Consider the following 25,769-nt stretch of genomic DNA (forward strand, 5'->3'; position numbering starts at 1 on the left):
TCCATCAAAGCACCGAGGACAGGAACAGACGAGATTTGAGGTCTACTGACATTTACACACACGTCTGGATCCTACTCCAGGATACGCTGAGACATTTACACACATTTCTATATTGTCTTCCAATGTGTTACATGAAGAATTTGTACAGCTGTTTCCATCGTGCATGTCTGCCATGTGGCACAATTAGGGAAGAAGAGTTTAGGTCCATCAAATGTTCTGGCTGATTATGTCAGCATATAAATTATACCATAGACAAATTACCGATTTCCTAAAAATTGAAGTGTAATATAATGTCCTTCCACAATCCCTCAAATGCTGTTCATTTTCTCTTTCATATTTTAGAAAGCACTTCAGAGCTCTGCACTGGCATAATAAAGATCATGGCACGCTGCAGCTGGGAAAGGTCAGCCTGACAGAATCCATGGTATCAATCAACAAGTTTTAGGGAGTGCAGAAGTGTTAAACTCATTATAGTCTGATCTTTATGGCTTTTTTCTACTTTATTTTTTGTTGTTGTTGTTGGTGGTGGTGCTTATCAAGTACATATGAAAGAAAATCTTTAGACCCTGGAACATAGTGAGAGGGTCTGAGTAGATGACACCTCCATCACAAAAAGGGTGATGGAGAGTGTGCTGAACTCTTGTTTGTGGCCTTTAAGGCATTGGGGAAATTAGTAGAATTGTGGGGAGAGAAGCACATACAGATAGAGCGAGGAGAAGAGAAAGAGGTGGATGAAGAAAATGAGGGGATGAAGGGAGTGAGCAGAAGGAAAGGGGAGATAAAGAGAGAAGCAGGGGAAAAGGAAGGAAGGGACAGAGAAAAAGGAGAGGAAGAGGAAGCCAAGGAAGAGAAGGAAGAAGAAGGGAAGGAGGAGGGGAAGAAGGGGAGGAGGAGTGATGGAGGAAGGAAAGAAAGGAGATACTCAAATACATAAAAGGAGAAGCAAATAGAAATATGGAAAGAGATACCAGAGAGGGGAAGAGGAGGCGGACACACACATACACATACACAGATACACACGAGTGTGTGCACACACACACACGTGTGTCTCTGAGTGAACAGGAGTAACTTCTGGGTTAGAATTTTCAGTTGTCAAAACCTAGAAAAGTCCTGAATCCGAACGTAAGAAAGGTAATGGCTCCCATCGCCGCTGAAGCTGTTTTGATGAACACGGTCCAACTCATTCATTTCACATGAATTTCAGCTCGCTCTGTTTGAAAGGAGGTTGACGCCGGGGCCATGCTGGAAGGGTGTACTCTGAGGACTGGCAGTGATGGAAAGCTTCTCCCCCCACACCAGGAGGAAGCTGGCAGATTCTGAACAGCTCTGTTTCCACAACTGTGCCTGTGGCATCTGTTTGTCAGAATCCGTGCCCTGCATGTATGTGGGGTATGAACACGCTTAGCCCAGGATTAGAATTCTCCCGGCTGCAAATGGTTTTTGCTTTTTACTGATTCTTACCCGTGGCAGAGAGCAGCCATGCAGCAAGAAGAAATTGCTATTGTCTGGTGAGGGGTCATTTTCAGAGAGCCTTGGAGAAAGAGTCTGTCCCTGAGAATAGAGGGGGAGAGGAAGCCAAGATGTTATCTTTTGGCTCATGGGCTGACATGGGCATATGTGGCCACAAAGGCCAGCATGAGGCTGGGGGCTCCAGGAAGAGTTTTGAAAACAAATAGCAAAGACTTGCTTTTACTTGAGGAGGGATGCTATGCATGTTCTCATCTCTGCACTTTAAGAAAGCCTTCAGGAAAATTGAATTTGTATCCTACTGTTGTGTGAAAATTGTACAAATCTTAATTATGTTGAATTGGTTCACAATACTTTTCAGGTCTTCTCTGAATCCTTCTACTTCTCTGAATATTCATTTTATTAATTTTTGAGTGTTTGAAATTGAAACTCTTAACTAAAAATCTTTATCTACTTAAAAATAATTGTAATATATAGTGGAACTGTATGTAACTTCCCAGTATTTTTCCAAGTTTCGTGTAAATGTGTTATCACAGTTTTGTAAGCTAAAAAATTTTAAAAAAGAAAGAAAACCCTAATGGAACAGGAGAATGCCCAGGGATGGGCAATGAGGTGATCAAGGGGTCAGAGGCCTGGGCAGAAGGGAAATACTGAGGTTTTCAGTCCAGAAGGGCAGAGACAAAGAAGGGAGAGGATGGCTGTCTGAAACGGGGGAAGGGAAAGGATGAAGATTGTGTGTGTGATCACAAGATTCTTGGATACCAAACGCTCAAGGTTTTAGAGAGGTCATTTTAGCAAAAAAGAAACAAAATATGAATTTTTCTAGTGAACAGTAACCTTAGAAAACTTGTATATGGTAGCTAAACACCAGTAATTACCATTCCATAGACTCTCAATTGGCCTTGGGCCTGAGATTTTCTGATTAAATCCAAGCAGGTGGTTAATAATTTGTCTCTCCATCAGTGCTTGAGTCTGTATCCTGGTATCTGCCCTAGGACGTAGGGAATTTGCCCAACAAAATATGGACACCTGGTTGAAAGGTGTAACACAGCCAAGTGGCAGGTACAGAGGAGGGGAAAGGAAGGGCGGGGTTCTGGAAGTGAGTTCAGTATATACCATGCAGAAACAGCTGATGTAAACCGAGACAGGGAATCCTGGGATCCTGGTGCAGGGAAAGGGCCTTAGGTAATTAACGATTCACCGTGGAAGGCAGGGAGGATCCAAACCTGATCATTGGGCATATTTGGTATACTTAATGTCATTGTAATGCTCCTAAACAATAGAAGATGGAATGTGTCCAAGTCTTCTTGGTGAAGCCATTCAGGAAACAGGCTGAGAAAGCATCTCAGGGCACACCGGACAGAAATGCTGGAAAACAGCTGTCAGATGCAGCGGTCCCTCCTCTGGCCCCATAGTTCCCGGCACTGCTGTATCTGGACACTCACCACACTTCAGAGCATCGGTCTGTTTATTTGTCTGATTTTGTCCCCAGATTTGTGAGCTCTGTGATGGCAGAAGCTCTGTGTCGCTCATCCAAAGACCTCCTTGGCCCATCCTCAGTGTCTGTTGGTAGAACAGATCATGTCTGCCTGGCTCTAGACAGGATGTGTGGTTGGCAGTGTATCCTCCATGTGGTTTATCTGCTTTCCCTGGAGCCCCTAGCACCTGCCCTGGAGCTTCCCCTTCTCCACTCAGGTACAGGAACATCACGAAGAGGATTTGACAAGTACTTAGGGAATGTGAAGCCCCCTCCCCTGTCTCACAGAGGAAGTAAGTGGGGTCCAGACAAGGAAAGTAAGTTAGGTAAATGTTAAGCAGCTAACCAGAGGGACATTCTGAATGAGAGCTCAGGCGATCCCTACATCCTTTCTTCTTTCTAGGCAGTGCTGCTTCCGATGTCCAGAGTTTGCCGAAATTCTAAAATAGACTGTGTTAATTGATTTGCTCATTTTTAGCTTCTATGCCAAGCTGGAGAGGATAGAGCTGAAATGGGGTGAGTTCACGCTTTATCAATACGCTTAGAGATTAGCTTTCCTTTCCCGCTAGGTGAATGAGAGAGGTCTGTGCTGTGGTGCGTGGTACCCAGTAGGGAGGGAAGGAGAGGCTGTAGGTGGGGAAGAGCCCAAGGGCTGTTCGTTGCCTCATCAGGCTTAGGAAGTTCAAATTTAACCAGCTCTTAGCCAGACTTCAATGTCCTTAATGATTTGTGCCTGATGAGCTTTTCAGGCCATATTTTTCCAAAATAACAATGATAATAGTTTAGAATTTTCAAATAACTTCCATGTCCACTATTTAATTGGATCCTTCCAAGGACCATATGAGAGATAAAAATGTTGTCAAGAAAGGAAAACCTAAGGTCCTGCTGACCTTGGGTAGCCTGCTGACTTTTCCCAGGACCTGTGAAGAGTCTGGCTGGCTCAGTGCACGGTTAGTTACAGACATGGCCTCTGCTTGATTCAAGGCCCACCTTCTCTTCCTGAAGACTCTGCTCCCATGGCTCTGACAGTCTTGCAACTCTAGCTCACTCAGGTGACCCTTAAATGGGCTGGCTTGGACTACTGGGTAGCTTTTATGCGTTTGTGTCTGTGGCATCTGGTCCCAGCACTTCATGGCAAATAGAAGGGGAAAATGTGGAAGCAGTGACAGATTCTATTTTCTTGGGCTCCATCACTGCAGATGGTGACTGCAGCCATGAAATTAAAAGACACTTGTTCTTTGGAAGGATAGCTATAACAAACCTAGACAGCATATTAAAAAGCAGAGACATCACTTTTCTAACAAAGATCCATATAGTCAAAGCTATAGTTTTTCCAGTAGTTATGTACAGATGTGAGAGTTGGACCATAAAGAAGACTGAGTGCTGAAGAATTAATGCTTTTGAATTGTGGTGCTGGAGAAGACTCCTGAGAGTCCCTTGGACCATGAGCTAATCAAACCAGTCAATCCTAAAGGAAATCAGTCCTGAATATTCATTGGAAGGACTGACGTTGAAGCTAGACTATGCCAAAGCCTTTGACTGTGTGGATCACAATAAACTGTGGAAAATTCTGAAAGAGATGGGAATACCAGACCACCTGACCTGCCTCTTGAGAAACCTATATGCAGGTCAGGAAACAACAGTTAGAACTGGACATGGAACAACAGATTGGTTCCAAATAGGAAAAGGAGTACATCAAGGCTGTATATTGTCACCCTGCTTATTTAACTTCTATGCAGAGTACATCATGAGAAACGCTGGGCTGGAAGAAGCACAAGCTGGAATCAAGATTGCCAGGAGAAATAACCTCAGATAACCTCAGCTATGCAGATGACACCACCCTTATGGCAGAAAGTGAAGAGAAGCTAAAAAGCCTCTTGATGAAAGTGAAAGAGGAGAGCGAAAAAGTTGGCTTAAAGCTCAACATTCAGAAAACGAAGATCATGGCATCTGGTCCCATCTCTTCATGGGAAATAGATGGGGAAACAGTGGAAACAGCGTCAGACTTTATTTTTTGGGGCTCCAAAATCACTGCAGACAGTGACTGCAGCCATGAAATTGAAAGACGCTTACTCCTTGGAAGGAAAGTTATGACCAACCTAGATTGCATATTCAAAAGCAGAGACATTACTTTGCCAACAAAGGTCCATCTAGTCAAGGCTATGGTTTTTTCAGTGGTCATGTATGGATATGACAGTTGGACTATAAAGAAAGCTGAGCACCAAAGAACTGAAGCTTTTGAACCGTGGTGTTGGAGAAGACTCTTGAGAGTCCCTTGGACTGCAAGGAGATCAGTCCATTCTGAAGGAGATCAGCCCTGGGATTTCTTTGGAGGGAATGATGCTAAAGCTGAAACTCCAGTACTTTGGCCACCTCATGCGAAGAGTTGACTCATTGGAAAAGACTCTGATGGTGGGAGGGATTGGGGGCAGGAGGAAAAGGGACGACAGAGGATGAGATGGCTGGATGGCATCACGGACTCGATGGACGTGAGTTTGGGTAAACTCCGGGAGTTGGTGATGGACAGGGAGGCCTGGAGTGCTGCAATTCATGGGGTCACAAAGAGTCAGACACAACTGAGCGACTGAACTGAACTGAACTAATGCCAAGAGCCAACTCATTGGAAAAGACCCTGATGCTGGGAAAGACTGAGGACAAAAGGAGAAAGGGGCAGCAGAGGATGAGATGGTTGGATAGCATCACCAACTCAATGGACATGAATTGAGCAAACTCTGGGAGATAGTGAAAGAAAGGAAAACCTGGCATGCTGCAGCCCATGGGGTTTAAAGAGTCAGGCATGATTTAGCAACTGAAAAACAAGAATACCTGGGTTTACCCACAGAGCAGGCTTGGCCCATTGTCAGAACAGGCTGGGCACTAACATCTCCTGGGGAAAGTGACAAGTAGGGTGACCCCAGATGGCATGTCTCATATGTGAGAAGCCAGTTAGATTCTGGTGACTTGCCTTCTGGGGAAACTGAACCTGAGACCGGGACCTCAAATTTCATTAGTATTTTCCGCTAAGTGCACCACTTTCCACTAATATTTGGAGGGGAATTGCTTTCTAGAAGTGCAGCTCAGGGGAGGCAGCGACTTTATAAAACCTCCCACTGAGCTGTCACAAACGAAAACACCTTTGGCTACCTGGAGACCAGTCAGCAGATGAGACAGAGCTTAGGTGAATGCTGTTTGATGGGTCCCACAGTCTTTAGAGGAAAAACCATGTTTGTATTAGCATCGGTTTGCCAAAGATGAAACAGAATTTAAAAAACCGATAATTCAAAGAGCTCCGAATCAAAGGTTGAGATGCTTTATAGACTTTGAACTATGCCAAAGGAAGTGCCAATAGTTTATTTCCTTTGGAGAAGAGTGCTTACAACTAGTGTAGAGGACTTCATAAATTTTCATATTTTTTTTTACTGTCAATCCATTGATGTACTCCTTCTTTCATTTACTCATTCATTCAATAATGACATTTTTCTGCATTTTCTCTGTGCTGGGCACTGCTTAAAAATTTGACAGCCTACTTTTTGGGGAACACTATCTGTGTGCACTAGAAACTCCTCTTCTAGTAGACTGCTCTGCAGAAGAGGTTAATTCCATTTTACAAAAGAGGAAACAACATGTCAGAAAAACTTGGTGAATTTCTCTCTCAAATATATAATAAAGCCTTCAGAGGATTGGTGTGAGAAACCTCTTCCCTTTCCTCAAACCTTGACAATGGTTCCCAAAGATCTGTAATTTATCATGTAAACGATAGTTTCTTGACACCTCTATTCTCTCTCCCTGAATCACAGAAGCTCTTGAAGCTGAGAAGAAATTGAGGGCTTGAATTCAGGTCTAAACATTTTCAGAGTTCAAGATCAGAGAGCCAAACTCGATTGCCTCACACAGTGCTGTGGAGGACAGAACTTTTACCCTGGGAACTGGTGTGTTCCAGATCCATGTGAATAAGTCACTTTCTGTACAGAACAGGAACACTTTCTTGGCTCCGACAGGGCTTATCTTAAGGTCAGGAATCTTCCTAAAGAAACTAGCAGAGACATAACTCTGCAGCGTTGGGCAGCCCGTTTTAAAGCTGCATGAGATGAAATTTATTCCTCCCTCATGCTTAATTGGCAAACTCATTTTCCTCCCTCCAACTCCCTGATCTGAAAGAAGCATCTATTACGGACATACCGCTGCTGTTGCTAAGTCGCATCAGTTGTGTCCAACTCTGCGCAACCCCATAGACAGAAGCCCACCAGGCTCCCCCGTTCCTGGGATTCTCCGGGCAAGAACACTGGAGTGGGTTGCCATTTCCTTCTCCAATGCATGAAAGTGAAAAGTGAAAGTGAAGTCGCTCAGTCGTGTCCAGCTTTTAGCGATCCCATGGACTGTAGCCTATGAGGCTCCTCTGTCCATGGGATTTCCCAGGCCAGAGTACTGAAGTGGGGTGCCATTGCCTTACCGACACAGAGAAACAAAAAGATCTTTCCTCCAATTTTATATTACGCTCTGTTCTGTGAATGACCACAGGAGAACTCACCCTTGAAAAGAGAAAGAAAAATCAGCCCTCGTGCTTCCTAGCCATTTACAGGAAGAGACTGCATTCTCTCTTTAGAGACTGACTATATTGATTGAGAAGTGGGCTTTTTCCATTTTGGTTCCTGCTCATTGACTGGAAGGAGCCCATTTGTACTGCAGCTTCCTTGATGTAGTTGATCAGTTCAGTTCAGTCGCTCAGTCGTGTCTGACTCTTTGTGACCCCGTGAACTGCAGCATGCCAGGCCTCCCTGTCCATCACCAACTCCCAGAGTCCACCCAAACCCATGTCCATTGAGTTGGTGATGCCATCAAACCATCTCATCCTCTGTCATCCCCTTTTCCTCCTGTCCTCAATCTTTCCCAGCATCAATTCAGTTCAGTTCAGTTCAGTCACTCAGTCGTGTCCGACTCTTTGCGACCCCATGAATCGCAGCACGCCAGGCCTCCCTGTCCATCACCACCTCCCGGAGTTCACTCAGATTCATGTCCATCAAGTCTTTTCAAATGAGTCAGCTCTCCACATCAGGTGGCCAAAGTATTGGAGTTTCAGGTTCAACATCAGTCCTACCAATGAACACCCAGGACTGATCTCCTTTAGGATGGACTGGCTTGATCTCCTTGCAGGCCAAAGGACTCTCAAGAGTCTTCTCCAACATCACAGTTCAAAAGCATCAATTCTTCAGTGCTCAGCTTTCTTTATAGTCTGACTCCCACATCCATACATGACCACTGGAAAAACCATAGCCTTGACTCAGGCTGTATTTTCATACTTAGAGGTGGAAGACGAGGAAGCCAGGTGCAGGGGAGATGAGTGACCCTCTATCCACAGTAGACAACTTACTACAGAACTGGTTAATGCAATAGTTTCAAATGCTGGGTGCCCATTTGATTTGTCATTTTCTTGTCTTCTAGAATTCATGTATAAATGTTTGGGAGGATTGCTAATGTCAAGCCGATGAGTCTCTTCAAACTCTGTTCTTTGGGGGAATAAATAACTATAGTTATCTCTTGCCTTGATCTTGCTCATCTTCTCTGTTGGCATTTTGTGGGCTAAATGGGCAACATTTCTCTTCCATTCCCCTTTTGCAGACACACAAACAAATTTTGGGTTAGATGATTTTTTTTTTTTTTTTTTTTGGCCCTCTAGCTTACTTTTAAAGGAGTCTCTTACTTAAGGATGGACTTTTAATTTTTTACAACTTCCTCTGTTGATTAATTCTGCTCCAGTACATTTACTCTAGAAAATAATTAGTCTGAGAGTTCAAAGGGTTCTTCAGCTTAGCACAATGCTGGGCATGAAACAGGCCAATTATTGGCTAACAGAAGTACCCACTCTGGGGAAGAGGCTCCTGAAACCTCGTGCAATAAGATGCCTTATTCCTTAAGGAGAGGAGACCCCACGGTAGTTTGGGGAAGACTGTCAAGGTAAGTGATCAGTCAACAGACAGACCTTAAGAAGTAACTGTTTGAATCATGCGCTTTGAAACAGAGTCGAATGTGATTAAGTCCTATCTCTGGTATTACTAACAATGTAACTTTGAACAAGTTACTGAAATTTTCTAAGCTTCCATGTCTTCATCTGTAAACTGGGGACAATATTACTACTTATTTCATAGAGCTGTTGTGAGAATCAAATAATATTAGTGTGTGAAGTGCTCAGCATGGCTCATGGCATTTAGAAAACACTCAGTGACTGGATTCTTGTTCTTATTTCTATAACTATTCCAGTAACCAGAGAGCTTCAGGATCTCCCTTGTGATTTCTCATGCTCCAAAGCTATTTAACTCCTCCCCTCACTAAAGCTCAAGAAGTAAACAGTCCAAGTTTGATAAAGATTGTGTCTGTGTAGTTTATGGATTAGACTGTCTTTGAAGGCTTTTCCTAAAATGCTGGAGGCTGAGTTGGAGAAAAGCTAATAGAAACATTTTCTGAGAAGAGATGTTCAGCCAGCTTCACTAGGAGAGATTGGACTATCTTTCTATTTTGAAAAAGCTTTTTGTATGAAGCTACAGATGAGCCACGAAACAATTAGATCCATCACCTTGGCAGGACAGTTATCCAAGGGCCCTGGAGCACTGACTGTAACCCTAAAGGGTAATCGCTACGTATCCAGGACAATTTCATAGAAGAAGAAGAGACGTAAAACCACCTTTCATGGAGTTTCAGTTTCTTATTAACTCTGTACTGAACTCTCAAACGATTTTAGAGAAAAGGATAAGATGACATTTCAACTATTTCAGTGATGATGTCCTTCCATTACTTGTCAGTATTTACCTCTTTTTTTCTTTTTTCCCAGCAAATTTACACTGAGGACAACTATTCCCAACTTCTGTCTTCTACTTTAGGTGATGGTTTAGTACATTTTCATGAATCAATGGAGCTTAGAGACTCATCATTTGTAATATTTCTCAGCTATGAGTTTTCTCTTTATGCTATAAAACTACAATTACAGAACAATATAGCTGGAGAGATTTTAGAGCTATGTTATGTGCAATAAGAACCAAGACCCTGGTGGTCTAGTGGTTAAAAGTCCGCCTGCCAATGCAGGGGACACGGGTTCAATCCCTGGTCCAGGAACTAAGATCCCACACGCTGTAGAGCAGCTAAGGCCAGATTCCACAACTACTGAGCCCGGGAGCCACAGCTGCTAAGGCTTGTGCTCCACAACAAGGGAAGCTGCTGCAATGAGAAGCCTGAGCCCCACAGCGAAAACCCAGCACAACCATAAATAAATGAACAGAAAAATGTTTTTTTAAGAAATAAGAAACAATTTTTATCAAACCCTTATTATGTGCCAGGCTCTGTGTGCTAAGTGCTTTATACATTTATTTAGTCATTGCAATCCTGTGAGGTAGGTTCTACTAGTCTCTCCATTTCAAAGATAAGAAAACTGAGGCTGAAAATTTAAATGTCCTGTTCAGAGTCATGCAGGCAGTAGGTCTTAAACTCAAAACACAGGCTGGACTAAGTCTATACCTATGCTTAACTAGTATGCGATATGGTTCTTTTACTTCAGATGAGGCTCCTGGACCCCGGAGGAGTAGTGTGAGTTTGCTTGGAACCCTCTAGTTAGGAACTGGCAGGGCTGGGACCTGGTTCTTTGGACTCCCAGGCCCCTGCGTCCTCTACTGTACAATTGATTCTACCTCTCTTTGTTATATTCTAACTCTTTTTGCTATATTCACTAGTTTGTTGTATTTTTTAAGATTTCACATATAAGGGATATCATATAGCATTTGTCTTTCTCTGTAGGAGATTTGCTTTGAATAAAGCATCTCTCCGTAAACACTCTCGCCAACTCTCTGGATTCCTCAAAGAATGGCTCTGAGGCACTAGGTGTCTTAGCAACAGAGGACAGACCATCCCAGTTGCTTAGTTCTTAGGTCTTTGTTTCTTCACTGTTTATTATTATTATTGGCTGCACCACGGAGCATGTGGGATCTTAGTTCCCCAATCAGGGATCAAACCAAGCCCTCTGCTTTGGAGTCACAGCGTCTTAACCTCTGGACTGCCACGAAGTCTCATGGCCATTGTTTCTTTAGAAAGCAGGATAAAACACATGTGTTCTTGCCCAGAATGGAACTTGAATGAAGAAAATGATCAGATAAGAACGGTAGCCAGATTCAAATTAAATCTTATTTGCTTCATTGCAGCCTGCTCCTTCCTTTCTAGATATATCCCCCACAGACCCTCAACAAACGGGTCACTATTTATTGCACACACCTGTCAAATATCTCCTAAGGTCCTATCAGATCGGACTATCTCTGTTCGGATCCAAGAGGAAAGTGATGAATAAAATCTGCTTCTTTTGTGTGTCACTGTTTATTTACTTTCTGGATGAATTCATATTACAAGAAGATTCTGGAAGGGTTGTTAATTATCCCTGTAATCTAATTTATTTCTCTGGGCACCTGATATGTTCTATACCTTTGATAATGTTAATTTTATTCTTTTGTGAGCTGAGCCTGGTATTCGCAAAAAGCCGTAAGATGTAATTTACTTCTCCCCGCTTGCATTCTAAATATTAACTCTATTGAAAATGATTAAATAGATTATGTAAATCATGGTCGTTGCATCCACTTTAAAGGTTAATCCTGCCATCGTGTAGCCAGATAATTAATTTGAATTGGTTCCTGAGCATTAATTCTCAGGGAAGCCCAGGTATAATGGTTGCAGTATCCTATTATGGATGTCAATGCATGCCTGCTTGGCATAAAATTTGGAAGAAACAATTCTCAGAGCTTTGAAAACAAAAGTTCCTTAGGGCCACTGAGAGACTCAGTGCATCACGGGATTAGAGTTACACTTTCTCTAGAATTTTAGAAGATAGACTTGACCAAGCTTGAGTTTTCTGAGATGTCACATCCCTTATTGGGAAGCCAGACCCAGTTTTTCCAGTTGATTCTTTCTCTTCTCTGCCCTGGGACAGTGACCCCTAAGGACTCAATCCCTGGGGCCATTTGCTGATTGGCTGCAGGTGGATTTGGTCCAAGGGGACAGGACCAAGGTATCAGAGACGCAGCAAATTGTTCACCCCTTCCGTGACTCCCACCGTGTGGCCTTTCTCCATCTTCAGCTCTCATTGGCTCTGGTCCCTCCATTTCCTCCTTGTCTGTCTGCCTTAGGGATGATAATGGCTTTCAGCATTGCCAGTCTCTGGATATCTCTGGTCTCTGGTTTGTTTCCTTAATCCTGCTCATCTATCTGTAGATAGCTTTTCATAAAATCTCTTCATTCAAACCATCTGCAATGAATTCGGTTTCCTCCCAGGGCCCTGAGTAATGCACAGGGTTTAAATAAAGACCAAACAACCCAAACATTGGCAAATGCACTGTCAGCGATTGTGATTGTCTTCTCTGGGCCCTGGGAGCAAGGTCACAATCAATTTCCTTTGAGCTTCCGAAGTGGGAAGCCTTGGACTCCCTGTGCTCTGGAGCCAGGGGAAGTTTGCAGTCTAGACTCTGAGAAAGGAGGCCAGCATCCCATCGGTGGGCAGTTATCTGGCCCCTGTGACACGGTGACAGTGGAAGGTCATGGCCCATGAACTCAAACCAGATCAAGTTCTGATTGGTTAGGAGTGATCCAAAGATTAAGGACAGTTACATGGCTTCCTCTTCTAACTTGTTTATCAGGAACTTATTATTTTGCCTCTAGCCGACCCATCCCACTTAAAAAATCCAAAAGTAGAACACAAAAATAGTGAAAGATACCACAAGCTTAAATTCTAGGCCCCTGCCAAAAAAAAAAAAAAAAAATTAGCTTTGGGTTTGGAACATCAGGATAGTTTGTTAAAATCTCGGTTCATAGTTGTCCTCCGGTGATTACAGGAGACAAGAATGCTTCCCCGATGATCTCTGCAGTAACCATGTTATTTCTCCATCTGTCCTGCCTCTTTGTTTCTGGAACTCTCTTTCCTGCACTCCATATGACCTGTGGGTTCTGCCAATTGAGGGGTCTCACTGCTTCTGCTCTGAAGACAGGCATGTAACCCAGCCTGACAGACTCAATTATTCTGGAACCAGTGAGTGGTCCAGGGGCAGAAACAAGGCTAATCAGAATCCTTTACTGAAGCAGATATTGGAAAAGGAGCTTTAAGGGCAGAATAAGCTCAAAGCTGCCTGCAGCCATCTTGCTGTCACAAGAAGGAAATCTTTCAGGGCATAAAGCCAAGCAGAGTGGGAGATGAAAAGAGAGTGCCCATCTTACCGTTCAAACCCCTAAATCCAGCAAGGGCTGTAGTCCAACCCTTGGACTTCTATTTACATGAAACAATGATTTCGTCTTTTAAAAAAGGAGTTAGTTGTTGGATTTCTGTCACTGTTTCGTGGAAAGGTCTCAATGAATTCTCCTTCCTTCAAGAATAACTAACACCACTCAGTGCAAGGGAGTATGTTGCTTTTTCTTTAAGGCTTAAAAAAAAAAAGAAAGAGCCCTTGCTCTTTCATCTGTTTCTGAAGCAAAGGCCCTCCTTATCGATCCCTCTAAATCCCTCCTCTGGCAATTTAACTAGGCTTCCTTTGTTCTTTTCTCAGTGAATGTGTAAAATAGCTGGTTACCCCCTTCCATAGAGTCATCTTTGTATATATTTAGACTCCAATGAGTTACTCTGAAGCCAGTTTCCTCCAGGCTAAGAAATCCAAGTCTATCGCAAATATTTTTTTTCCAGCACCTTTCTCTCTAAATTGCAGAATTTTGAACGTTTTCCTCTGACCTGGAGAGGTGGAAGAATGTTTCAGAAACTTGTAGAGAAGGTCTTTATAGGGAAAAAAAAATTTACTCCAGTCATAAAAAACTCTAATACTGAAGTCTCAAGATCAAATAAATGGGTAAGTAAATAGGTATGAAAAATTTCAGGCAGAAAAAAAAAGTAAATATGTAGTCTCTAAGGGGCCTCCCAGGTGGCGCTAGTGGTAAAGAACCAGCCTGCCAATGCAGGAGACATAAGAGATGCTGGTTCCATCCCTGTTTCACGAAAATCCCATGGAGGAGGGCATGACAACCTACTCCAGAATTCTTGCCTAGAGAGTCCCATGGACAGAGGAGGCTGATGGGCTATGGTCCATAGGGTTGCAAAGAGTTAGACACAACTGAAGTGATTTAGCACATGCATGTAGTCTATAAACCAGTTTTGGGTTCAGTTTTAAAAGAGTTTAAAGGCAGATGGATGGCAGTTTTCTGAGACTGCAGTTAGTGGTTGGGTTTTTCCATCAGGTTCAATGTGTTGTCCATGTGAAGGAGGAGGTGAGGGGTGGCTGCAGGTGGAGGCTCTCGGGTTAGTCACTACCTGAGTATTCACATACTTAAAAAGAGAAGGTTGATTACTCCCGGTCTCGTTGGATATAAACTTTAAAAAAATCAAAAGGATTAGAATATCTAGGGGCATGGATCCTACAGGAAGCCTTAGTTAAAGAGTGGGAGGTATAGATTGCCTTAAAGAAAAACTTTTGTTCAAGATTTATTTTTAACTGTGATGAATGTGCTCTTAATTAAGACCTCTTTTGGATAAGACTCAAGGAGTTACCATGAGATTACTGTCTTCTACGTTTAACCTAGGAACATGACCCAAAATGCTTTAAATAGAAGACTTGTTAAATTTAAAGAGAACTTTCTCTGTAAAATAATGTTGAGAATAATTAACTTCCAATTTGCTTTAATTACTTTTAAACATGTTTATATTTTCAAACACTAGGATGACACTGTGTTCCAGGGAATCTTGGGGTGTGGGGGTACCGGTAGGGGTCCTGAGATGAGCAACAGTTTGCATGCCTGCACACAAATAAACTATTTCAGAACCCAGCTCTCCTCCTTTCCCCCATTTCCTTTCTTTATCTAACTTCTAAGTATAATTCAATCATAGGTTTGAGTAATTTAATTAATTACATTTCCACCACTTGTTTCAAGAATGGTGTCTATTCCTGGTAATCTAAATTATTTTGAAGCAAATGAAACATTTAGAGAAGTGGATTGCAGCCCATCAGCAATTATCATTATCTGGGGGAGCTTTGAAAATAAAAACACCAATAATTCTGGTTCGACTTCCAGAGGTTCTGATTTAATGGAAGTGGGCGGGAGGGCAGCAGCTATCAGTACTTTTTAAAGATTCCCACGATTTTAACCTGTAGTGAGGGTTAGGAGTCACTGATTTAGAGACTGAAAGAAATCACACTGCTAGTTCAAAAGCAATTCACCAGGAAGCAGTAGGGCTTCTTGGGAAGGGCTCAGGATTCAGAGTTGACGGTTTTAATCCTGCCTCCACTCATTGTCCACTATTTGGACTTGCTCATGTACTTGGCCTCTCTGTATATCATTTCCTCATGGGTAAAACTGGGATAATTGTATCCCCTTTATGGAATTGTTTTGAGGACAAGACCTACCTGGTACATGGGGGAACCTCTGTAGCAAGAACTATTATTAATGTAGCATGTAACTGTCTAGGAACACATGTCTCCATGTTCCCCTTACTTGCCTTCTCTGTGCCAACAGGAATCCAAGTCTGCACCATTCCTGGAGACCCTGAATTCCCTGAATGGGAATGGATGACCCTGGTAGCTACACTGGGCTTGCAGAGAGACAGGGGTTCCCCAGCCTCCATGATCTAATGCCTGATGATCAGATTTTTATTTATAATAATAGAAATTAAGTGCACAATAATTGTAATGTGTTTGAATCATCCCCAAATCATTCCTCCACTACCCCTAGTCTGTGGAAAAATTGTCTTCCATGAAGTTGGTCCCTGGTGCCAAAAAGGTTGGAGACTGCTGGAGAGGGCCAAACACTTGTTCCTTCCAAGCCTAACCCATGCCGGTCAGTGAAATGAGTCTGAAGGTCTGAGTCCAGCTTTTTTACAAACTGTGTTACCACTTCTGTTACAAGTTATGAACTAGCTCTGTCCCCCCCGCCTCCCATTTTTCTTAACCGATAAAATGGGATCAGACTAGAACTATGTTCCATGTTCTTCCAATAACATGAGCCAATGAGCTTTAAAGAGTCTGTCAGTTTCAGACCAGATAAGTCTGAAAATATTTTTACCTGGTGCCCAAGCAGCTTCTACAATGAGGAGGTCCCAGGAAGAGAGTGGATTTTTTTTTTTTTTTTTTTCTGGAAAGCTGATTCTTTTGCAGTTAAGAGTAGAAAGGGTTCCATCTTGACTTTTAGCTTGAGGACAGTGATTCAAGTCACCCAGTCAGTCTCAGTGGAGAGTAAGGCCTCAGGATTGACCATAGGGGTTTATTTTTTATTGGGTCCACGGTAGAGATGGAATAACATTGCCCATGCAAGATTTAGACTGAAATGATCAGTGTTGTCTGGACCCTCAAGACCCTGATGTTGGGAAAGATTGAGGGCAGCAGGAAAAGAGGGTGACAGAGGATTAGATGGTTGTATGGCATCATGAATTCAATGGAAATGAGTTTGCGCAAACTCCAGGAGACTGCGTAGGACAGGGAAGCCTGGCATGCTGCAGTCCGTGGGGTCGCAGAGCTGGACACGACTGAGTGGCTGAACAACAACTGAACCCTTAGCAGCTCTCTAGGTCAGTGGGTGTTTTCCCAGCTGGGCATGTGTTGGAAGCCCCTGGAGGGCTTGTTCTGTCTCAGATCCCTGACTCCACCCCTGGAGTTTCTGATGCAGGAGGTCTGGGAGGAAGTCTGGCACTTTGCATTTCTAACAAATTCCAGGATGATGTAAGTGTTGCTGGTCCCAGCGTCACACTTTTAGAGCGACTTCTCTAGGTCTTACTTCACAAACTCCTGTGATGCTACAGTCCACGTAGAAAACTCTTTAAAATACTAATTGCCAGATCCCACCAGTAAAAAGTAGGATTTTGTGGATTTACAGTGAGGCCCAGGCTGTACTCATCATCAGGGAACTTGGGAAACCCTGACTGGGTCAACTACCCATTCATTGCAACAGAATCACCTGGGTGGGGGGTTGGGGGGAGCTTTGAACAAACTCTGAACCCTGGGCTTACTCCCACTTCTCAGATGCTAATTCTGAAGGGCAGGGCTGGGAGAGTGTGCATTTTTCAAGTGACCCAGTTGATTGTGATGTAGATCTAAGTTACCTCACTTTGTAGGTGAGGACCCTAGAAAGATTGAGGTATTCATCTAGAGCAGTAGCAGAAACGGTACTAGAAACCACATGGCCAGATCCTCTGGGCTTGGTCCACACTTCCACATTCCTTCTTGTCTGATCCATCAGAGGCTATTTCTTCTGCCATTGATTTTCAAATGGAGCACCCCAAGAGCTGGATACAGCACTGAGTTCTGACATTGATTCTTCAACACCAACTGTGTCCTCCAATTCAACTCAATTTTGACACTAACTGCCTGGAATGAGCATCAGATCTCACAAGTTGAAAGGTGAGGTTCCCCAAAGACTGCTCTTGCTTTAGCTGCCAGTCACGGCTGGGGTCCTCAGGCTACCCTCTCTTGCCTGTGACTTGCCTACAAATTCACAGCTTCCCATACCACTTTAGCTTTGTTCATTTGCTAGAGCAACTCACAAAATCCAGGGAAGCGCTGTCCTGCCAATTACCATTTTCTTATAAAGGACACGAATGTACAACAAGATGAAGAGACACGGAGGGGAAGGTCTGAAAGGGGCCCCAGCACAGGTGCGTCTGTCCCTGTGCACACCTCCCAGCACATCCATAAGTTCACTGCTGCTGCTGCTGCTAAGTCGCTTCGGTCGTATCCGACTCTGTGTGACCCCATGGACTGTAACCTACCAGGCTCCTCCGTCCATGGGATTTTCCAGGCAAGGGTGCTGGAGTGGGGTGCCATTGCCTTCTCCTATAAGTTCACTAACCAGAAAGATCTCTCACTTTCTCAACCACTGTTGTTGCAAGAGGGGCCATCGGAGGTGAGCAGAGATTCCAGTCCGGTCTGGGGCTGGAAAGGGATAGTGGAAGCTCTTCTTCTGCAGAGAAGAAGATCCTTTGTCCCGTCCCAGTAAGGCCACTGCCAACCAAGCATTCCTTCCCCACTCTGCCTCCCAGCAGAACCCAGCAGAACTTCCCAGGGGATCTCGGTGCTGCCAGGCCTGATGAGCGGTCAGAACAAATGTGCTGCCTCATCTCATTAGAGCCAGGCTCCAAGGTAAGCGCTCAAAGGTCAGGAGCCTTTGAAGTGGAAGAGCAGAACTGCTGGAGGGTCTTGATTCTTTAAAAGAAGTTTTCCTTCCTACTGACCGAGATTCGATGGAAATTCTGGAAATTTCGTGTCACACAGCAGAAAGGCCAAGTACTAGTGGGCTCGCCTGAAAGGACAAACACATCTGAAAGACGCCTCCTCGTCTCCAGACTCCTCCCACACAGATGTCTGCAGGCAGCCCAGGCTTTCCGTCACCTAGGCTTGCTGCCAGGGAGCGGTTTTTCCCTCCATTGTTTCTGAGATCTGATGGGTTAACCAGTCTCAGAGACCTCATCTCTGTGATTCATCTCATATCACGCCCTCCCTATTCATCTTCACTGCATTATTTCTGGCCCGCATTAACTTCTCCCATCTTTATTTTAATTACAAAAATGGCACATGCTTGTTTCAGAAGAAGCCAGAAGCCAAGAAACACAAGGAATGCAGCTCTAGAAGCTGGAAAAGACAAGCGAACAAATTCTCCTGTAGAGCCACCTTGATCTGGGCTCAGAGAAACAGATTTTGGACATCTACACTCTAGAACTCCAAGAGAATATATGCCATTTGTGGTGATTTATTGGAGCAACCTTAGGAAACTAAGACAGGTTGATTTCAATTTTTTGGACGTGTAAATATTTTAGTACCTCCTATCTCTTGATTATTCCCTGGAGTAGGAAGTGGCACCCCACTACAGTATTCTTACCTAGAGAATTCCATGGATAGAAGACCCTGACGGGCTACTATCCATGGGGTCGCAGAGTCAGACATGGCTGAGCACACATCTCTTGATAGAAACTCTTATCTCTTGAGTTTCTTGGAGAAACTCTTGACTGAAGTCTCTCTTGGTTTCAGTCTGCCGCCCATGGCCGCTCCTTGACTCCCCACTTCTGGAAAATGTTATCCAAATTCTTTAGTCCAAAGGACCCCCATGCACTAACCTAACCCACTTCTTTTACCTTAAAATTGACTATTCTATGACCACTCACACCCTCAACACATGTTTGCTACATTCATTACTTGACACCCTTTTCTATGCCTGCTGTGCCTTCCTTCACCCATCTATATGTATAGTACTTTAAGCTCCAGTTCAAATGGGACCTCTCCCCAAATGACGCTTCTGTGTCCTTGGCCCATCCTCAACAAGATGTGATCTTCACCTTCTTTGAACTTGCTTAACATTTTGCATCTCTCTTGTGGCAAATATCAACTCCACCTTGTATGGAATTGGCCAAAAGTTTCGTTCAGATTTTTCCATAAGATCTGATGGGAAAAATCCAAATGAACTTTTTGGCCAACTGAATATTTGAGTTACAGATTTTATATATGAAGAGCCTAGTACTTTAATCATTTGTTGAATTATCTGACAATTAAATACCTATTGAATTGAAATGTGAACCACAATAGAATGGGTTTTCTTGCTGTTTGTGTCGTAATTTGATACCCATGATGCGATGGGCTTCCCTGATGGCTCAGACAGTCAAGAATCCGCATGCAAGCAGGGGACCTAGGTTAGATCCCTGGCATGGGAAGATTCCCTGGAGGAGGGCATGGCAACTCACTCCAGTATTCTCACCTGGAGAATCCCATGGACAGAGAAGCCTGGCAGGCTACAGTCCATGGGGTTGCAGAGAGTCAAACATGACTGAGCAACTAAGCACATGTGTTGAGATGGAAACCATGGAGAAAGATGGACATAGGAAAGGAAATTAATTCGGCTTGAAATATGCTTCCAGTTTTTCAAATCCCTTCCCTTCTGCCTTTCCAGATTCAAGAATAAACATGATAGTGATGATTCAGGAGCAAAGAGAATATTCGCTGACTCCAAGCTCAGTAATGATTCTCCCCTGTGATTCAATGCCATCTCGGGCTGTGTTTACAGGCGTGCAAATCCAGAACAAAGAGGAGATTGTCTCATGGCTTTTTCAGATGCATCTTCCGCAGGAAGCATGATGAATGCTATTGCTGTTTCCTAGAACAGATACAGCATCAGAATAACCTGGGATGCTGTGAAAAAATACAGATTTCTAGATACTACCTCCAAGAAGTTTCTGAATGAACAGGTTAGGGAAGGGCCTAGGGATCTATATTTTAACCAGCATGAATTGGTGGAGGCTTACCAGTCTGAAAAAACCCTTAGAGCTGTTTCCACTTTTGAAATTATATTATTCAGAGTATTGTGTCCAGTTTCTGGTTCCATAGTCTGAAGCTCCCAGCTTACTGACTCTGCTGGTTCTTACCATTGGCAGCCCCAAGTTTTGGTCTTCAGAAACTGTTTATTTGGGAAAGGGAGCACTTAGAAGTTGGCCAGTAGGCAAGTTTAGGGGGTTTGGCTCACTGGTTCTTTTAGAATTTCGCCATTAGTAATGAGGGCTGTAACTCACAAGCTCCAGCCACTCAGTTTATCTCCTAGAGATGAAAGAAACAGGTTATTATTGCAGCTGAGAAGCCACCCAAGACAAAACATGCAAGTGTAATCCGGCGGCCATGAGTACCTGAAGGGGAGATGATCCGAGGAGGCAGAGGCGCAGATAGAACTGGTGTCTCGTTAGAACTGACCCTGTGTTCTAGGAGGAGACCTGAATGAGTCTTAGAAGCCTTGTTGCCTGTGACCTTTCCTCACCCCAGGGGCAGAAGCGGTGTTAGCCATTCCCAGGGATGGGGGTGGGACAGCTCAAGTGCTAAAGAGAGGCAAGAACTGTTGCAGGAAGGAGGACCCCTTCCAGGGCCCGAAACTAGACTCTTGTCTGACACTCGGAAATGAATTGTCCGGGGAGACACACGTGCTGACAAAGCAAGAGATTTTATTGGGAAAGTGCGCCCGGGTGGAGAGCAGGAGGGTCAGGGAACCCAGGAGCACAGCTCTGCCACGTGCCTCGCAGTCTCGGGTTTTATGGTGGTGGGGTTAGTTTCCAGGTTGCCTTCAGCCAATCATTCTGACTCAGAGTCCTTCCTGGTGGTGCAAGCCTTGTTCAGCCAATATGTATGGCAGACAGAAGGATTCTGGGAGGTGGATGGACGTGTGATGTCTCCTTTTGACCTTTCCTGAACTCTTCCAGTTGGTGGAGGCTTATTAGTTTTGTGTTCCTTACCAGGACCTCCTGTCCTAATACAACTCATGCAAATGGTTCCTCTGGTGCCTGGCCAGGGTGGGCGGGTCCAGTCAGCGTGCTTCCTCTAACAGAACCAGGGAGCTCCATGCCCTGGCCCTCTTGCTCTGGTCATTCCATTCCAGAGATTTATTGCTGCCTCCTAAATAAACAAAGCTATTGGAGCTTCAGGAGCCCAGTCTGACAGATGACCAAAAGTCATTTTTCAGCCTTAACACTATTTGTTTACCGTGTGTCCACTGTCATTAACCCATAAGAGTGAAAGGAGACCAGTCCATTTCATTTTCTGATTATCGAGTTTATGACATCGTTAAAATTAATTGAGCACTTATCTCAGCACATAACGAGTAAGCCATGTGGAGCAGGCAGAGTTCCTGGAAAAACACTGATGGAGGGTGTGAGTGTGTTCTTGCCATCAGCGTGGTGCAGTCGGGTCCCTGGTCCCATGCAGGTCGTGGAATCTTACAGGGGACAGTCGTGCAGTTCTGGTGGTCAGCAGCCTGTACTCAGCATTGCTATTTCTCCATAGGAGGACTGCAGTAGGGCTTGGAGTCAGAGAGGAAAGACAAGACAGTCTGCACACTTACTTCTTTTGCATTAAAGAGGAAGTGGAGAGTTTCTATTTGGGATGATGACAGTTTTGGAAATGCGGGATCGTAATGGGTTGCACAGTATTGTTGAATGTAGTCCATGCCACTGAATTATACAGTTAAAATAGTTAAAATCTTACTGGTCAATTTGTGGTATGTATATTTTACAATTTTTTGAAGAAAATGGACTGGCTTATCCATAGACTAGTCCAGTCACTGTTCTCTGTGCTCAGCTGTGTCTGACTCTTTGTGACCCCATAGACTGTAGCCCACCAGGCTCCTCTGTTGTGGGATTTTCCGGGCAAGAATACTGGAGTGGTTTGCCATGCCGTCCTCCAGGGAATCTTCCCCACACAGAGATCGAACCCACGTTCTCCTGCGTCCCCTCCATTGCAGGTAGATTCTTTACCACTGAGCCATGGGGGAAGCCGAGTCCACTGGTGTGGTGGTGATTAACAGCTGCCATCTTGTTCCCTCTTTTGATTGTGAATGCCTCAGTGACCTTCTGTTCCTTCGGTAGGTTTGGCTTATCCTGGGGGCAGTGACCAAAGCTGTTTTTTGTTGTAGGAACCAGGCAGATATTTTTGCTCAGTCTAATTCTGGGGCATTTGAGAGCAAATGAAACTTCACTAACTCCTAAGACTTAAATGCTTAAGTATTGGAATGGCTTGAATCCCTTTTATCCACCGCAAGATGGGCCTAAGAGTTTGCCTCTGGGGTAGACTGTCCTACTTTTCTTATGGAAATGATAACTAATTACCACTGAGTGTGGGTATTCAGTGCATTTTTTTTTTTTTTTGAATGTCAACTCTCTCTTTTCCTCCCCATTTCCAGAACTGAATACCTCAGTACAGAGCTGGAATAAATAAAGGCTTTTGGATTTGTGGCCCAAACTCACCTCGCTTTGCCTATGAATGTTTTCACCACCCAGAGTTCAGAGACTAACAGAACCACAAGGTTGAAAGAGTCTGGAAAGATCCCACGTTCATTACCCATGGGATGCCTGTCAAATGGTCACACACAGGCGTGGCTTCTATCTTAGAGAAAGGTCACACCCTGTAACCATTATTCATCCTGTCTCCTCAAAGAGCCCCACAAAATTGCAGACATAAACACATTTTTAAAGCATATTCCATGAATCCAGGGGCTTCCCTAGTGGCTCGGTGATAAAGAATCCACCTGCAGTGCCGGAGACTTGGGTTTGATCCCTGGGTTGGGGAAGATCCCCTGGAGAAGGAAATGGCAACCCACTCCAGCATTCCTGCCTGGAGAATCCCATGGACAGAGGAGCCTGGTGCCTCTCTGTGGGGTCCCATAGTCCACAGGGTTACAAGAGTCCGACACCACTTAGCGACTGAACCACACCAATCCAGAGATTTACAGTTCTGCCATCTCCGTACTGGGTTTAGATCACTTTATTTTAATATTCCAGGAAGATGTTTTTCAGTTGAGAAACTTCAGTTCAACTCACATTTTCTACTTGTAATTTCTAGCTGGAAATTACCTACAGCAGCTGAGTCACCCATCTCCCCGCCGAAGCCCGCTGGCTGTTTCCAAGGCCTTCCTCATCATTCAAACCACGATGCGGCCACAGGAATACCAAAAGCAACGCTTGATGGCTGTGGAAGATTTTCATCCTCACAGGTCGTGAATGCCTTCTGTTTATCACCTGCACTAAGGATTTACGACTGTCTCAGTGTTGTATTTCTAGCAGCTGTACTCTGAAGGAAAGCATCCTGCCCTGAGGTAAGGACACATTCTTTATTCATAGTGAAAATGAAAGCTTAAAGGGCAAGATTTTTTTTTTTTTTAATCCCACTTTCAGTCTGTTCAGAATGAAAAGCTTATTGAAATAAGACCTTTAAAGTGTTTCCTTTCACTGTTCATTTGGGATGTGATTTCACAGATGGTACAGACATCCTGAGATGTTGCCTGGTCTGAAATCTTTTTATCTGTAGCTTTAGAAGAGCAAAGGGTATGACATACGGAAAGGAGCAAACAGCCGTGGGAAGGCATGGCTAGTGACAGGGACAGGAATGCAAATTATAGAATGGATGCTTGCCTCAGAATATCTCTGGTGGGTTTCTGTCCGTGGGGTACCACTCGAGGGTACAGGAGGGAGGCTACGTATGGGCAATTGAGGGCAGATGTGATTCTGTGATAGGCATGCCGAACTGCAAGCTCAGCAAGCTCCAGCCCTTGACCCAAACCACAGTGTTTTTTACGTAATCATGGTTGGTGTGGATTGAACTGTGTCCCTCCCAAATTCATACACAGAAGCCCTAACCCTCATATCTGAGATTGTGGCTTTATTTGCAAGCGGGGTCATCGCAAGAGTTAAGATGAGGTCATACTGGAATAGAACGGGCCCCTAATCCAACACGACTAGTGTGTATAAAAGGAGGGAAGTTGGACAGACTGTCTCTGACAGAGACAGACCCATAGAGAGAATAATGATCTGAAGACACAGGGAAAAGCCAACCAGTCACAGGGAGAACCAAAGACTGCCAACAAACCATCGGAAGCTAGGAAAGAAACATAGGACAGCTCTGTCCTCTGTTAAAAACAAGACAACAGGTCCAATATGGAGTCACTTTTGCTAAGCCCCGCATCAATCATCAAACCAAGAGTTAACTTAGTTATGATTTTAGCTCTCCAGGAAATGTCATCGTTAACCAGTTAATCAGGCATCACTTCATCAGCACTAGTTAAGTCATCTGCCTGATGGACCCTTGCTATCCCTTAAAAGAAAGTAACTCTGCAATAACCTGCTTTTTTGCCTAGTACAGCTTCCTTGTTCCTGCTCTCCTTTGCTTGTATCATTTTATACAGCTCCTTGGAGCTCCTATCTGGTCAATTGGATGCTGCCCAATTCAGGAGCTATTGAATAAAGCCACGTGTTAGTCATTCAGTCGTGTCTGACTCTTTGCAACCCCATGGACTATAGCCCACCAGGCTCTTCTGTCCACGGAATTCGCCAGGCAAGTATACTGGAGCGGGTTGCCATTCTCTTCTCCAGGGGATCTTCCCTACCCAGGGATCGAACCTGCATCTCCTGCATTGCAGGCAGATCCTTTACCATCTCAGCCATCGGAAATGCCCCAAATAAAGCCAATAAGATCTTTTAAATTTACTCATGAGCCACAACTACTGAGCCTGTGCTCCAGAGCCCAAGAGCTGCAACTACTGAGTCCGCTGACACTAGAGCCACGCTCTGCAGCAAGAGAAGCCACCTCAGTGAGAAGCCCGCACGCCACAACTAGAGAGCGGGCCCCACTCGCGGAAGCCAGGGAAAAGCCAGCGCACAGGAACAAAGGCCCAGCACAATCAAAAATCAATAAATGCAATTATTAAATTTACTTGGCAGACTAAAAAAAAAATCTTACTGCCCTCTGAAGGAAGCAACCCGATGAACACTTTAACACTGAATTCCTAGCCACCAGAACTTTGAGAAAATAAATGTCTATTGTTGAAGGCATTGTGGACCTCTGTTGTGTCAGCCTGACCTGACTTAATAAACTGGCTGTAGTGTAGGCATCCAGCGCCCTGCATTGTTGCACAGTCACAGAAGCTATAATACCTAAAGGTGTCATTTTATCTGTAAAGCATTTATGATTAGAGATGTTTCTTTGAAATTACGGTTACCAGGAAGGAAGGGCAGTGGGGGAAGGATTGTTAGAGAGCTTGAGATTGACATGAAACTCTGCTATATTTTCATGTAATATAAATTGCAAGTAACAAGGCTCTCAATATCATGCTTTTTTTTAACAACTTTTAAAAATTTATGGCTGTGCGGGGTCTTCATTGCCACAAGAGCTTTTTTCTAGTTGTGGCGAGCAGAGGCTACTCTCTCGTTGTGGTGCAAGGGCTTCTCACGGTGGTGCCTTCTCTTGTGCGGAGCTCTAGGGTTCCTGGGCTTCGGTAGTTGGGGCGCACAGGCTTAGTTGCTCCACGGCACGTGGGATCTTCC

General features: G+C 44.2%; 1 long non-coding RNA gene across 1 annotated transcript; it reads left to right on the plus strand.

The window, feature by feature from the left end:
* Nucleotides 8,772-24,722, plus strand: LOC106503670. The gene is made up of 3 exons (XR_001297367.1): nucleotides 8,772-8,896; nucleotides 23,293-23,545; nucleotides 24,632-24,722. It is a non-coding gene; the product is annotated as an uncharacterized LOC106503670 (long non-coding RNA).

Source organism: Capra hircus, chromosome 27 (genome assembly GCF_001704415.2).
Source record: "Capra hircus breed San Clemente chromosome 27, ASM170441v1, whole genome shotgun sequence".
Lineage (NCBI taxonomy): Eukaryota > Metazoa > Chordata > Mammalia > Artiodactyla > Bovidae > Capra > Capra hircus.